This window comes from Marmota monax, unplaced genomic scaffold, assembly GCF_021218885.2.
Source record: "Marmota monax isolate L192 unplaced genomic scaffold, Marmota_monax_Labrador192_F-V1.1 WCK01_AAM20220418_F8-fsc00095, whole genome shotgun sequence".
Lineage (NCBI taxonomy): Eukaryota > Metazoa > Chordata > Mammalia > Rodentia > Sciuridae > Marmota > Marmota monax.
In genome coordinates this window covers 4,639,354-4,654,344 of record NW_026695244.1, presented here as the reverse complement: position 1 = coordinate 4,654,344, position 14,991 = coordinate 4,639,354, and the positions used below count along the sequence as shown (strand labels likewise).

The following is a 14,991-nucleotide window of genomic DNA, read 5'->3' as shown; positions in this document are numbered from 1 at the left end:
TTGCCCCAATTTACCCAAGGGATATACTGCCCTGAATGCTTTCTTGTAATGTGGCCAGCAGCAAATACATCCTTATCTATCCTCATACATGTATAGTGAAGGGCATGCATTTTTATATGCATTTTTTTTAAGTTGTAGACGGACACAATACCTTTATTTTATTTATTTTTATGTGGTGCTGAGGATCAAACCAGTGCCTCACACGTGCTAGGCGAGTGCTTTACTACTGAGCTACAACCCCAGCCCGGGGATATATTTTTGATAAAAGAGCCTATTAAAGGATCCCTCTGATGAATCCTTTTGTGAAGCAAATAATCAGCGCCTCCTCGAACTTCTTAGAGAAACTAGATTTTCCCATCAGGTTTGCTTAAGGGAGTTAGGATTTGGCCCTGACTCCGCTCTCCCCGCAGTGTCCTGCTATTGCCCTATGGACAAGCCCCACTTACCACGTGGTCTTCTGACTGTGCCTCTTATATAAAGGGCACATTCCAAATGACATGCTGACTTCATACAGAATGTCTCATTTACCTCCCGTGTGACTGACTCATTTGGGGAAATTTTTTATTATTAGGGATTTGCTACAGCTGGAGTAAATCTCCTTAGAAATTTCAATGTTGTCAGGTTCATTTGTGAAGGACTCGGCAGAGGCTTAGAAAGTTTGTGGCCTTGGAGTAAACGTGGCTTTGCATCTTGCATTCGAATCCCCAGTGTTTGTTTGGTGAAGGAATACGGGGTACACACAGAGCTCACCCCAAGGACAGTCAAGGGGGAGAACTTGAAAAGCGGCTCCTCTTTCAACATATTACTCATTTTCTGGAAGGCAACATCAACCAGCTAACAGACATATTAACTAGTGTTTGCGTTTCATTATTCATAATCTCTCTCAAATGAAAAAATTCCTTTCAAAGCTTTGACACTACCTCTTATTATTGTATTTATTTGTTTTTGCCTGAGCTAAAGTAGCCACTTCTGCTCCCTGCTCTTCTTGTCTTTCTAAAATGGTTCCCCAAGTGCCTTGGCTCTTCTCTCCCCACAGATTCTGACATCTGCATGTGGAACATGTATCTGGAGGGTGCTTTCTCTACCTTCCTTGTCAGCTTCAGAGTCTTAATTTCTTCTCCCCAAGCCCACTTTTGGGGCATGGGAATCTGGATGGTGGGGTTAATTTGGAGAGGCCACAGGAGAGAGATGAAAGCAACAATCTCACCTCTTCCTCTAATCACTGGGCAAACATGAACAGTGGCTTCCTGGTGTCCATAACTCTGGCCACATCTGCACTTCCCAGAGGGCACCCAAGGCAGCCAGACTGCTAGAAAACTCAGCAAGCTGAGACCCTGCTCTTGGAGCATGAGTATGTCTGGCCTCCATGAGAATCTACACTTATGGGTGGGTGGAGAACCATATGTGAAGGGGTTTCTATATCAAGGACCGGGTACTTAGGTTCTTTAAGAAGACTATGTCCTTCCGTGCCCAGGTCTTGAGTCATAAAATCTGCCAGCCAGGCAAATATTTCACACTGCTAGACTCTGAATATTTAAGATTAAATTCTTGACTCATTTAATGTTAATGTTTTTGGAGGGCAAGTTCTTTCCTGTCCCCTGGGCCTTTGCACTTTCTGTTCCTGTGCTTGTAATACTCCTTGTTAGCTTTTCCCAAGGCTGGTTGCTTCTCCTCCTTCAGGCCTAAGTGCAAATGTCACCTCCTCAGAGAAGCCTGCCCTGACCACCCTCTTTTTGAACGCATATCTATCTTCTTGATCTCGCCATCCTCTTATTTTCTCTTACAGCTAGTGTCACACTCTGGAGAGGTCTTACCAACCTGCTTATGTATTTGTTTATGATCTGCCTCCTGCACTGGACGGTAAGCATCATGGGGCAAGGACTTTTGTCTTTTCGCTGCCGGATTTATAACTTGCATGGTGCCTGGCACAAAAAAAAGTAGATCGCTAGCTGTTTGTTGAGTGAATTAATGGATAAGGGACTGCAGTTGGTTAGGGAGATGCATGCTGTGATAACACTTTCCAAGGGGTTTGATGGGTTGGTTCGTATTGTACCCTCTCCCTTGTGCCCAAACACATTTGCTGAGCTATTCTGGTTGTATCTGAAAACCAAAATGTTGCCTTGTGACACAAAAACACGAAATATAACATTCTGTGGGGAAGAAACATCTCAAATCATGCTGACAGCATTTTCACTATTAGTGGCAAACAAATCAACTATAATTAAAATGCTGTCAAAGTGATTTGAGATTTTTCTCACTCTTTCAAAGTTCCATATTTCATGAGTAGATTATCCAGGCCAGAGAATTTATTACCTCCTGGAGTGCCTTTCTTCCAGGAAGCTCAAAGATAGCTATGAACACTGTCTTATTAATCCTTACATTAAAACCTGCGAGGAGAATCAGAGGAAAAGCCAACACTGTCCTGTACATCTTCCCAATAAAAATGTCTGCATGAGACAGGTCTCTGGTCAATTCAGGCCCCCAACCAGGCTACCTGTCTGTCAGGCTCAGTATAGGTAACCAGCTTTTATGGAGAAATCTGCTCATGTCAGGTCACTTTTTTTTTTTTAAGAAGTAAATTTCATTTCCTTGAATTTCTCCCTTTCATTTGTACCACTCATTTAATAAGAAGCTAGTGTATTGATGAAAAGGGATCCATTTTACTGAGCATATACTATGGGCCATATCCTCAGCTTATATATTATTATTATTTTGGGGGGTACTGGGGATTGAACTTAGGGACACTCAACCACTGAGCCACATCCTCAGCCCTGTTTTGTATTTAGAGACAGGGTATCATTGAGTTGCTTAGTGCTTCACTATTGCTGAGGCTGTCTTTGAACTCACGATCCTCTTGTCTCAGCCTCCCAAGCTGCTGGGATTGCAGGCATGTGCCATCATGCCTGGCTATTACTTCATTTAATTCTCTTTTAATATACAGCAAGCTCTGTTACGATTTACATTCATTTTCAGATGCAGAGATGGAGACTCACAGAGATTATGTGTCCTGCCCAAAGTCATATGAGAAGGAAAGGTCAGAGGCAGAGTCAAACCCAGGCAACCTTTCTCTGGCACACAGACCTCTGACCCCCCGACCCCCGCCTCAGTAAATATACAAAGAATCTGAAAAGCAATAGAAAAATCTGAAAATCTGAGCGCACTAGAAATACCAGATTGTCACAGCACAAGAACATCAGTAGAATCTGGGTGTAAAGAAATCTTTTGCTCTCAGGTGTCCACAAAATGGGCATAAGGTGTAAAAGAGACTTAACAGAGTCTTGCTCTTTTTCTTTAGTCATTCTGTTTAAACAAAGCCTGAAGGACTTGCCAAAATTAATAGACAAATCACCAACAGGAACAGTGAGCATATTTGAAATTCATGGTTTCAAGATTCACCCAGTAGAAATCCAGCTTGTAAGTGCTCAGATGGGATAACATATTAATTTTCGTAAGTGCGGTATTTTTATAAGCACATATACACCCGTATGTGAACATATGGCCCATCGAGTGAGAAAATAGGATCCTGTATATTTATAAGCTCTTAAAGTACCATCCACATATTCTGGAGTCCACAGATTTCCAGTAGGGTCCACACAGGAGTTTCAGAGGGTTGGGGGAACCTCTGGAATCATATGCTGAAATGTTGTCTGTTTGTGTGATGCACATTTTCCTAGGGAAGGGGTCTGTGACAAGAGAAACCTGAAATTGCTGTCACAAAAACACATCAGTCTATGAGGGCACAAGGTACTATGGGAAGCACCATATGTGGGCTGCTTCGATAGACCCAGCTAGTCTCTGGCACCTGCTAATGGCAAGACTGTCCATCTGGTTTCCATATCTTCATCTCTAAAATGGAAATAATAACAGATCCTACCTTTGGGGATCATGCAAAGATTACAAAGGTCCAGTAAGGCCCTACACAGTACCAGATGCCCCAGAAAGCACCCGAGAGCCATTGACTATGTTTATGATTACAACTGGATAACCAAACAGGATGTGGATTTGAGGGAGAGGAGAGCTGCATACACACGGGGCCTTAGAAACCAGACACTGCAGATGAACTGAAAAGCCGTGGTTATAATCGTAACTCCCTCAACCTTGGGGCTGGGTTTTTCCAAATCCTCCTCCGGCACAAATCCATCCACAGTGCTTTAGTCACTTGAGTTTTTGAGATTTTATTTCAGTCTCGTGGTTCTGAGCCCAGACCCTGGAACCAGACTTCCAGGCTGGGTTCAAAACCACCTCTCCTGCATTTGCTGGATCTTGAACAGCAAGGAGCTCGATGTCCCTGCATTTTGGTAGCTGATGCACATCAATGGCCCCACACAGGGGCTGGCACACAGTAAGTGATCTGATAGTAGATATTGTTATTTCTACTATTACTGTTCTTATTACTTCTCTTAACTTTGAGGTCTCAAACAGTTCCAAAATTCTGTTCATCTGCATTGGTGCCCAGTGCCTTTCAGAGAAGCCGTTATCTTTTCTTCCTTCATATCTTCCCACCACAAATCTCTGATATTTTGAGCTTTTTTTATTTGCAATCCCCTCACAGCCAGGGTCACCATGGCTCTTCAGAAGGGAGGAAATCTGACCACCCAGCAAAGGAAGTATGCAGAGAGAATAACCCAAAACAAACTGAGAAGGAATTATTCTAAAAAAACCTTGAAGGCAAGAAAATGGAAACTACAAATAACATCTATTTATAATTTCTGGTTGTTTTTCTGCAGAAGGCCCTGGATGATGAAGAGGGCCCGCCAATCTCATTGTTCCTGGTGGAGCAGGCTGCCAAGAACACTCTCCACTTGAGGAAGGAGCCCACTGCAGACAGGGCGTCTGATAAGTCTCACTGCACATGAACTGTTAAGAGAATGAAGAACACACAACAAAGCCACCCGCACTCCTGCCCTGACCCTTTGGGTGATCACCGCTTCCCCTGATGACCTGGCTCCCCAGCAAGGCACATTCCTGAGGCGGTAGGGCAGCGGATCTGCCAGGTCCCTGGACCAGCAAGCACTCCCGAAGCTGCTTCAACAGAACTGTTTACTTATGAAAGGAACAATTTTCTAGGCAACTAATGCCAGCGTGAAGTCTAAGGTTTGGGGGGCAGGCTGTTTTCAGCACGACCGTTGGATCTGTCTTTCGTCTGATCTGCGTCTATAGAATCCTCGCTCTCTGCGGTCAACTTCAAGGGCCCCTTGCTAGCATTTTGTAATGATGCCAGAGCACAAAGTAGGTAAGAGGACCCCACCATTTATGTGCACTTCTTTTTTTTTTTTGAGGTAGGAGTAGCTGCTGGTGCTTGGATGGGAAGGTGAATCCTAGCAGAGCCAAAGCTACCTAAATTGTCTTATGCTGCTGAACTGACTCAATCATGCCTCGTGTCTCGGTTTGCCACACCTTGTAAATGGGTGCAGGGATGATGCCGCTGTGTCTCACAAGGGTGACTAAAAGGGGCCCGAGGCAACTGGTAACCATTAAGGGGAGATCAGAGCACGTCATCATGAGGCCTTGGTGTGCTGGCAGCATCCCTCCACTTGGCTGAGTGAACGGCTCCCTCTGGGCCAAGTGTTCACTAACCCTGGGTCCCAGAGGATCCAATTGTGAGAGCAAAATCATAACCTCCCCATCTGTCCGAAAAATGGGAGCCTGCTGGGAGCAGAGGTGCACAGGGCACCAGGGAATCAATCAATCACTGCGTAGAAGTCTTTTGTGTTTTGCTTTGTTTTTTGGTATCTGGGCTTCCCAACATTTTTCTATCCCCTTTTGCTGGCACCCAGCCTCCACGACAAGACTTGGAAGATACGAAACTTGTCTGAAAAATGTACCATGCGGAACTTCAAGGAAGGGACAGTTTGGGAGTACGTGGCAGGTGTGAAGGGCCCCGTTTTGGGATTTCACTCCTTACAAGCTTCAAGTTACAGAATTCAGAGCTTCTCCTGGCTCCAGGGGCAAACTTGTCACTACTGTGCAAAGAGCACCGGTGTGTGGAAGTGACGGGCCTGTGCTATGTCCAAGCAGGAAGGGCTGCTGCGGTGCCAGGGTGGGGATTCTGAATATAGCCCTTGGAGGCCAGTCAGCTGGAACTGCTTCCTCCTCTCGGCCACTGTGCCTGGATGGATGCTACGTGCAGAAGTGTGGTGGCTGTGCTAGGTGCCTGGGTCAGGCAACACACATTACAGCCCCTGCCTTGCCCATGACAGAAATATCCCTCCTGCTCTGAAAGGACTCATCAGGGTTTCTTGGGGGTAGAAGTATCAAATGTTCAGGAATCTTGGGTGCTTTTGCCCTAAGTCTCATAAGACCATAAAGTAATACATCTGGCAGGGACTCGAGATCTACCAGAAAGGGAACCAGGTTTGCAGGAAGTCTCCAAGCAGGATGGGAACAGCGTGAGTCAGGCCTTCAAGAGCCTTTATTTATCCCACAGCTATAAGCAGAACGTTTGTTTTGTGTGTGGAACTGCTGGCTGGCTGGCTGGCCACCATATTGCAGAGACCAGCAGGGCCCTCGCAGCGTGGGGAGAGGTGCTAGTGCCAGGGATGAGCTGTAAGAGATACAGCAGCAAAGAAAAGTCAATGCCCCAATATTTAACCCATCAGCCTGTCCGCAAGCTTGGACCAAATGCAGTATCTGCTTGGGCTTCAATTTCCCAGCGGCTCTAAATAATAATAATACTTTCTTTAAACCCTCCTACCACTCTCAAAGGGATGATACACTGATAAATCACTTTGAACTTTTAGATGAAAGGTGCTCCATAAACCTGAGGTCTCATCAACTGTAATTGTTACAGTAATTATCTTAATGATAATAATGATGATAATAGGAGAAGGGGGAGGGGTGGGGATGAAACCTCCTACCTTGAGACAAAGAAAAACTCTTCCGTTAAGACCTGCCTCATGCTTCCTTCGGCTCCTAGCCCACCGCCATCCTTCTCTAGCTGCCAATTCCCAGGCTGAAATATTATTTACTCCTTTCCTTTCCAATAAAACAATTATTTGTTCCACCGTTCTCCCTCTCGCTCGCCTCCGGTGTGTCTGGCTTGGCCCTGACAGCTCAGCCATGGACTGTTTACACGTCTTGCTCACCCTCCCCGAGTCTGGTTCAGCTCCATTGACACAAAAGGCAGGAGAAGTCTCTCTGTGTGAGGAATCAATTACTTCCGCTGACACTCCATTACTGGCCCTCACGTCTTTGGATTCCAGATGGAGGACGAAGGTGGTGGTGGGGATGGCAGGGAATTGAAGAGGGTGGTCAGAGAGGTTCAGGGGCCAGGGGAGTAGGAAGCAGATGACAGAGGGCCAGACGGGGGCTATTGACGGAGTCAGGCCTCCAGCTTGTACGGAAAGACACAGGAAGACCTTTCTCTCCTTGACTGCCCTGCCGGCATCCAGGGCATCCAGAGGCATCCGGAGATGACCACAAGGCAGGAAGAGGCAAAGAAAAGTAATAAAAAGAGAAAAGACCTGTCAAAGCTATCTAAAAGAATCAGAGGCCCCAGCTACCTGAGCACTGGACAGCAGATGACAGCTCCAGGCAGACTGAAGAGGTAGACAGAGGCAGCTTTAGGTGGCCTGGCTTTCGACCAGCCCTACCATTACTGTTCTGTGATTTCTCAGACCTCAGTACCTCCGTCTGTTAAATGGGAATAATACTAGTCCTAGATAGTTTGTTGGGGGATAGCCCCTGATCTCAGCTGAGGGATCATTGAACATTTGCTATTATTGTTTAACTGAAGTCTTGCCACATGGCCTACAAAGTTGAGTCCCTAACAGAGCAGACCACAGAAGAAAAATATATAAAGACTGCCAAGATGCTTGGCTACAAAGCTAGGGAAGAGATATTAAAAACTCATGTGGATTTTCTTTTATTATGTGGACTCCTAAGCTGCCCTCCCAAACCTAGGCCTAACTCTTTCTCCATTTTGTTTTTTTTTAAATAATTTTGACCCAGCTAACATTTTTCAGGGGTTTCCTTCTAGGAATTTTTTTTGATTATGCAAATTAAATACAACCATTTACCCTGCAATCAACTGAGATGAATTGTGAGGTACAAGGTTCCGTAATGAAGGACGATTATGGAAACATTTTTTTTCCTAGAAGAAAAGACAAGGGCAGCTTACACACACACACACACACACACACACATATATATATGTATATATATTTCCTGAGATGATTTATCCAAATAGAATGGAATGGAATTATTTCATCTCGTGAGTATCTCTTCATCCAGGTTTAAATCCCCTTGTCACCAAAACGGACAAAACAAAAAGAGTATTTTTTTTTTCTACAGGACTTGTGATTTCAGGGAAATGCACAAATCCCTTACTAGAAAAGTCTAATATCTTTCCTCCAGTGTCCTTCGCCTCTGTGCTTTATCCCTTCTACACCTGAAGCTCCCACTGAATGTCTTAAGACACTCTTAGTGTAATTAGATGGGAGAATTACATGGAGTTACATGGGGTGAGACGCTGGCCCTCTGGGATCTCTGGGTTTAGAGAAGATGCCAGGGTTGAAAGACAGAACAGTGGGACTGTGTATGATAAAATCTCCAGTGATTTTCTCAATCAGAAGATAAAACGCATTGTCGAGGAAGACATCCACAGTGAAGCTTGCATTGAGAGAGTCGCAATTGCAACATCACATATTTAAAAACAAACTGCTAAAAATAACGGTTGTCCCAACTGCTCTTTAACCTTGGTAAGAGGAGGAGAACAATCCGTGGGTTGTTGTTCCCACTCCTTGCGCGAGCTGAAGTCTCTGGGTGGAGTCCTTGGTCAAGGCTGAAGAGCGCAGGGTCAGCCGCCAGCTGAGCTCCGGTTAGCAGGACGGTTCCCATTATTGCACCACGTGCCTGCAGGTGGATCTGTTTCTGTCATTAGGAGGGTTGTTGCAATACAGAAAAGCATTACCGCTCGCCGGCTCCCTGAGGGAATCGGAATATTTCTGTGTGTAAATTTGTCACAATGTCATGAGTAATCAACCCGAGGGTTCCTCCTGAGATAGCGCGAGGCACCCTCTTGCACCATGGGGAACTTTCAGAAACTTCAGTGGAACTTAGTTGAAGCTACCCTTCCACTGGGCAGCCTGGCCTTCCACCTTCTACTCATAGGGAAAAAGTGGACTCAGAGTCTATGGGAGTAAACTGACGAGAGGAGCTTGATCAAGCAGGTCAGCTGGACTTTCCAAGCCAAAAGCCACTATCTGGTGTTAAACTAGTGTCCCTGAACATAAAGTATGAAGCTCTAGAGACTCCACAATGGAGACGGAGGGTGGGGCAGCAAAGTCCTCATAACCTCAGTCTTTCCTGCTTCCTGACCATGGCCGCTCTCCTAAGGAGATGGTGGAAGTTGCCTGGCCCGGAAATAAAGTTAAATAGCATTGCTCCCACACTTCTTTGCCAGGAAAAGGGTTGTATCAGCAAGTCCAAGGCAGCCCTTCTTACTCTATTCTTACAATGCTCAGAGGAAACGAAATTATGAGCTCAGCCACCTTCAACTACTGTGCTTCCCAAAGCCATCAGATGGTTCCCGGTCTCTTGTCTGTGAACTTGCTGCTTTCTGCCTGGACTGCCACCGGCCATGCATGAGCTGCTCCTCCAGCCAGCCTTCTTGGATCTCCCAGCTGAGGCTGGTTCTTGGTGTTGTGGGCTCACGTAACAGGCCCACACTGTGACCAGGTTTGGAGGAAGCAGAGAGCACAAGAATAGAGAGCACAGATTGGAAAGTCTGGCTTCAAATCCCTTTTCTGCCACTCTGAGAGAGCGATCTAAGGCCAGTTGGTCAACAACTGTGAACCCAAGTTCCTCCATCTGTAAAGTGGAAAGAGCCAGGGCCACTTCACAGGCTTCTGTTGAGAGGATTAGATGAGACAATGAGTGTCAAGTGCTTAGCCAAGTGGATTCATAGGTGATGTTCCAGATGTGACAGCTTTATCATCAATAACTGTCTTTTGACTTGCCTCCTCCTCCCAAACTCTCTGCTCCAGGAGGGCAAAGAGTAGGATTTCCTCATCACTGAGTTCCCAGTTCTCTCTCTGTGCTTGGTGCATGGTAGGTGCTTAATAACTACTTCCTGAGAAAGGAATGAAGGGTCTGTGGTCATTTCATTAGTGAGAGACTCAAGTCATAGAATGGTTAGCAACGTTAAGAGCCCAGATCCCATTCTCCTGCTGTCAATTCATCTTCAGATGGATGAACAGGGACAAAGATCCAGTGCAGCTTCCTGTCATCTACCTAAGCCCTGGCACCTCCAATGAAGCAATATCACTAAAACAATCACCTGCACCTACCTGCCTAGCACCCTCCAGGAAAAGGTGATGCAGGAGTTTAGAAATGAAATATGTGGTCTATGCCCTTGGAGAGTTTATGTGAGCAGAACACAGGATGATCGTGTGTGAACAAAAGCAGACAAATCCAGTTCATATAAAATGCTCTGAGAGTTCAGAGGAGGGGCTGATAAAAGAGAACTGGAGGAAGTGAGGAGTAAGAGAGGACCAGAAGGGGAGTGTGCAGCTGGAGGAGGAGGGGGCTGGAGGAAGGAGAGTTTGAGTCCTGGGAACTCAGGGGGGGCTGTGCAGATGGAAGATTGCATGTGGCTGTTTGGAATGGAGGGTGTTTACTGTGCTCTCGGGGAAGCACTGATGGCTGAGTGGGGAGGGGCCGGCTTATTGAGGTCCAGTGTCTTCCCTCTGTTTACTGTGGTCAATTTATCAACCTGGGAAGCTGCTACCGTTTTTAAGATAGAGTCACCTACTTTGTGAGAAATAGGCACATCTTTTACACAGAGGGCCCTTCTGTTGTAAATAAACACAAGAGTTGTTTATCTAGGATGCTCAGCCAGAGGCCAAATGTCTGAAACTTTAAATATGCAGAATGTGAGGTATGGGGAGATCAGAAGAAAAGATTATGAACATCGAAGCCAATGCTGAGAATTCCATTTACTGTCACTTTCACACTTTGTCACTTGGGGTCCCTCCTCAGTCCTTACTCAACTTGAGCTTGACCGACTGAAGCAAACTAGGAACACTGGCCTTGGGATTGCCCTGTCTTAGGGAAGAGCTTGGACCACACAGGCTCCTGATTCCCAAGAGACAGCAAGACCTGAAGCAAAATCCACATACATAAAAAAGTAAAATCTCGCCCAAACAGGGAGATGTAGGAGACAGGCCTACCCATAACAGGAGGGACGAGAATACTGACAGAAAATAGTCCAGAACTTCCTCATGACAAAGCACAAAGATGCCAACACACTTGATAAATTGTGGCACATCTATATAAACGAGGCACAGCAACTGCTGCAAATCAGTTGTTATTATCACTCTTTTGCAGAATGTTAAACTGAGGCCTGGGAAGTTTAAAAGATCAATGAAAATACAACTGTAAATCTGTTCCAAATATAACATGACCCAGCTTCTGTCACAAAAAGCGAAGTTTAGAATTACAAACCTGAATCATCAAGAGAAAAAAATGGAGTCCCCATAAGTTTTGGTTTTGTTTAAGAAGACATGGAAGGTGTGGCACGTGACTTAAAATGTTCTTTATGAGAAACACTTTTAAAAGGAACTTTTAAAATGGAGAAACCTAGGTTAAATGCATTTCTGAATACATCAAAATGAACCCCACTATTATGTATATCTATAATACACTAAAAAAAAATAAAAATAAATAACTAAGAAGAGCTTTGAAGGGGTATGTTTTTGGTATTTGGAAACTTCAGCATCAGTGATAAGTGGTAAAGGAGATGATTTCTGCACTGAACATAATATTCATGACTCATTAGCGTAGACTTCCTTGTGAGGTCTTTAGCTTAAGAAATGTTCTTTCAAGTCTTCCTAGTGGCCTTTGCACTTCCTAAAAATGTTTTTCAAGATACTCACAGGAAAATGGTTAATTCCTAAAAGGACCCATTCTCTTGATTTTGGTTTTATTTGGTTGGGCCTCTGGGATGGGGTGGGGAACTGCCAGGCCAGTTTGAGGGCTCTGGAATAAGCTATGTCTGATACGCTGGTGAGTGTTTTTAGAAATACATATATTTCAAATTTTAGAAATGGAAAAAAAAAGTCAGCTTTGTGTGTGTTTCTAAAACCCCAACTCTTGGCTAGTAGGCGATGACTCAAACGAAAGGCCTCTGTCTGTGGAAGCAGCAGCCTCCTACCATCCTCTGCTCCCCAGGGGTGAGATGGCCTCTCTCTGTTTGCCCAGGCAGCCCTGAGTTCTGCCTTTTTGTCCCTCAGCTCAGGAACCTGGCAATGCCAAGGTGGCCTCTGGTTTCTGCCCACAGCTGCTGCACAGGCCCCAGGACAGCCTGTGGGTACTCTGGGCTTGGATCCCCGCGGGTGGCCAGAGGGAGGAGGAGTCAGGGAAGCTCTACAGAGATGGTGGCCTTGGACTGCACTGACTCAGGCAAAGTTAAGGCTTGTGAGTGAAATTTTCCAAGCAGACAGCAGCCTTCAGTGGAACAAAATTAAAAGTGGCAGTTAACGGGCAGGTCTGCCTGGAGTTCACTCAGCCAGGGCCTCAACCTTTAGGATGCATTTCCAAATCCAAGGTGCAGAGACCCAGGGCTTGTGGGCCTCAGCCAGGACATTCCTTTATATCAGGTCCTGTTCCCAGGTCAGGGAGCAATCTTGGCAGCTAATCGTGTATGTAGAAGGAAGAGAAACACGGGGGGAGCGTGCGGCCCCTGCCATTTCCTCATATCTGGCTGCCCTTTTTTTTCTGACTTTCTTACCATTTCCCCTTTTTGCCAGGGCGTGGCTGCTACAGGCAGTCCAGACAGTTTCCTTTTGGGAAGTACCTGCCTTGAGGGCTTTGAGAGCCTAATCCAATTTGAAACATGCTCCAAAATGAAAGGAGAAGGGACCTAATTTCCTTTGATAGAAAGAATTTTGCAAACTCAGGAGCTCCCTTGGAGCAAAAATGAGATATGGACATGAGAAAGAGAAGGAAAGAGAGCAGGAACCACACAGAATCTCCAAGACTTCAATTAGATCAACTGTTCTTTTCATAAGACAGTAAGAGAAGGTCTTGGGGAGGGCGGCATGGGGGTGGGGGGAGTCCATTTATTCTGAATGCAAATGGCCAGGGGAACATGTCAAAAATACCTTGAAGGGTGAGAGGCTAAGAGAACCAGGTTTGTCTTTTCTAAATATAAAAATTAATGAGAGGGTGGGGAGGGGGAATGAAGGAGAAAGCGGAGTGCAGTAGGGGGAGAATTAAGGACTATGCAAGGTAGATGAGGCTTTCTGACAATTTGGCACTGGGGAAAACAGACTCCAGAAAGATTTTTTTGCTGACCTTCCTGACCTTTTAGGTTGAAGCCACAGCTTGGGATGTGGAGTGAGGAGGAAAACAGGAAGCTACTTAGTGAGGTTGAGACGCCAAGAGACACCCTTCAGCACACCTGCTTCCTCTAGTCCAACTTAGCAAGGGCCAATGTCCCTCTCCCTTCTGCACAAAGGCTTCAGCAACCCTGAGTTCCCTCCACCCCTGGGCTGAATTCTGTGAGGGGAAGGGGTATCCCACAGCCCAGAACAGGGCAGGAGAGAGTTTTCCTGGCCCCTTTGCACTTCTCAACATGTTTGGTGCCATTTCATAAGCTTTGGGGGTTTTCCTTCTAAAAAAAAAAAACTGTGCCTTCTCCCTTTGCCACTTCGAATATACATAAAATGACCTCTTAGCAATTTCCCCTCGAGATTTGCTGGCATCAGCAGAACAAAATTTGGCCCTCAGTGGAGAGAGGTGCTTAGTCACATTCCTCTGAGCTCAGATCCAAGCTCTCTGCTTTATATTTCAGCTGGTGACAACCCTTTGCAGGCCAGCTGAGGCACCAGGACCCAAAATGGCTTTTACAGCACTCCTACCTGAAACTCTTGGTAAAGTTCACTGTCGGTCAGGAAAGTGGAAGCCTCGGGATGCTGAACCCGGGGATGCATGTAACTGAGACAAAGAGGAACTGATGTGTTACCAGATGTCATCCATGCAGTCAAGAGTGGCCCTGGGATTAGAAACTCCATCTTATGACTTTCAGTCACATGTGGCCTCCATCCGGGAAACCCTTTGGTTTTCAACAAAGACTACCTCTTGTTAGGAGAGAACCATTCCGTAGGTGCAAAGTAGCCCTGGGAGGATAATAATGACATCGATTCACAGAGCCTTGCAGTCCTGTGCCAGTTAAAGAGGGGTCTTGTTTCTTCTGTAGGGAAGCACTGGTCTGGGTGTAGGCCTGCTTTGAAATGAAGTTCTTGTGTTCCCTCCCTTATACCTGTCCCACCAGCTGTCCCCTTGATTAATTTTTCAGGGCTCACAATGCCTTGCTCACAAAGAACGCCCAGACTACTTCTAAATCATATGGGAGTGCTGAACACTTAGCACGGCTCTGATGGCTCTCTGTGGTGGTGCTCATCTGGAGCAGCATAGGAACATTGGCACATTCTTTTCTGCACAGCAAACTTTTGCTTTTGTTTCAACGAGAGGAAAGTATTTAAGAGAAAGCTCATCAGACTACACACAGCTGCATTATTGACATTACAACACCCACCTGCTTCCCTACTTTAACTTAGGACCTTGGAGCTAACATGACATTTTGAAATTCTAAATTGCCACTTGGAATCTCCTAAGTCACACATTTCCAAGGAGTCAGTACTGATATCATGTTGTAAACTGGTTGAATTGCCTCAGGACAGACTTAACCTCTCTGTGCTTCAGTATTCTCATCTGCAAAATGGAGATTGTCATGGCACCCACTCCCTGGGGTCATTTTTTAAAAAAAAATATTTATTTTTTTAAGGTGGACACAATATCTTTATTTTACATTTATGTGGTGCTGAGGATCGAACCCAGTGTCTCGTGCATGTTAGGCCAGAGCTCTACCATTGAGCCACAACCCCAGCCCTCCCTGGGGTCTTTATAAGAACTGAAGGGATTCATATTTGTAACATAATTAGAAAAGCGCGGGTTAAATGAATTTGTAACACCAGCCTTGAGACTCTA

General features: G+C 45.6%; 1 protein-coding gene across 3 annotated transcripts in view; it reads right to left on the bottom strand.

Annotated features, from left to right (window-relative positions):
- Nrp2 (neuropilin 2) overlaps positions 1-14,991 on the bottom strand; it is a 115,540-nt gene that overhangs the window by 83,868 nt on the left and 16,681 nt on the right. The window lies entirely within an intron of this gene.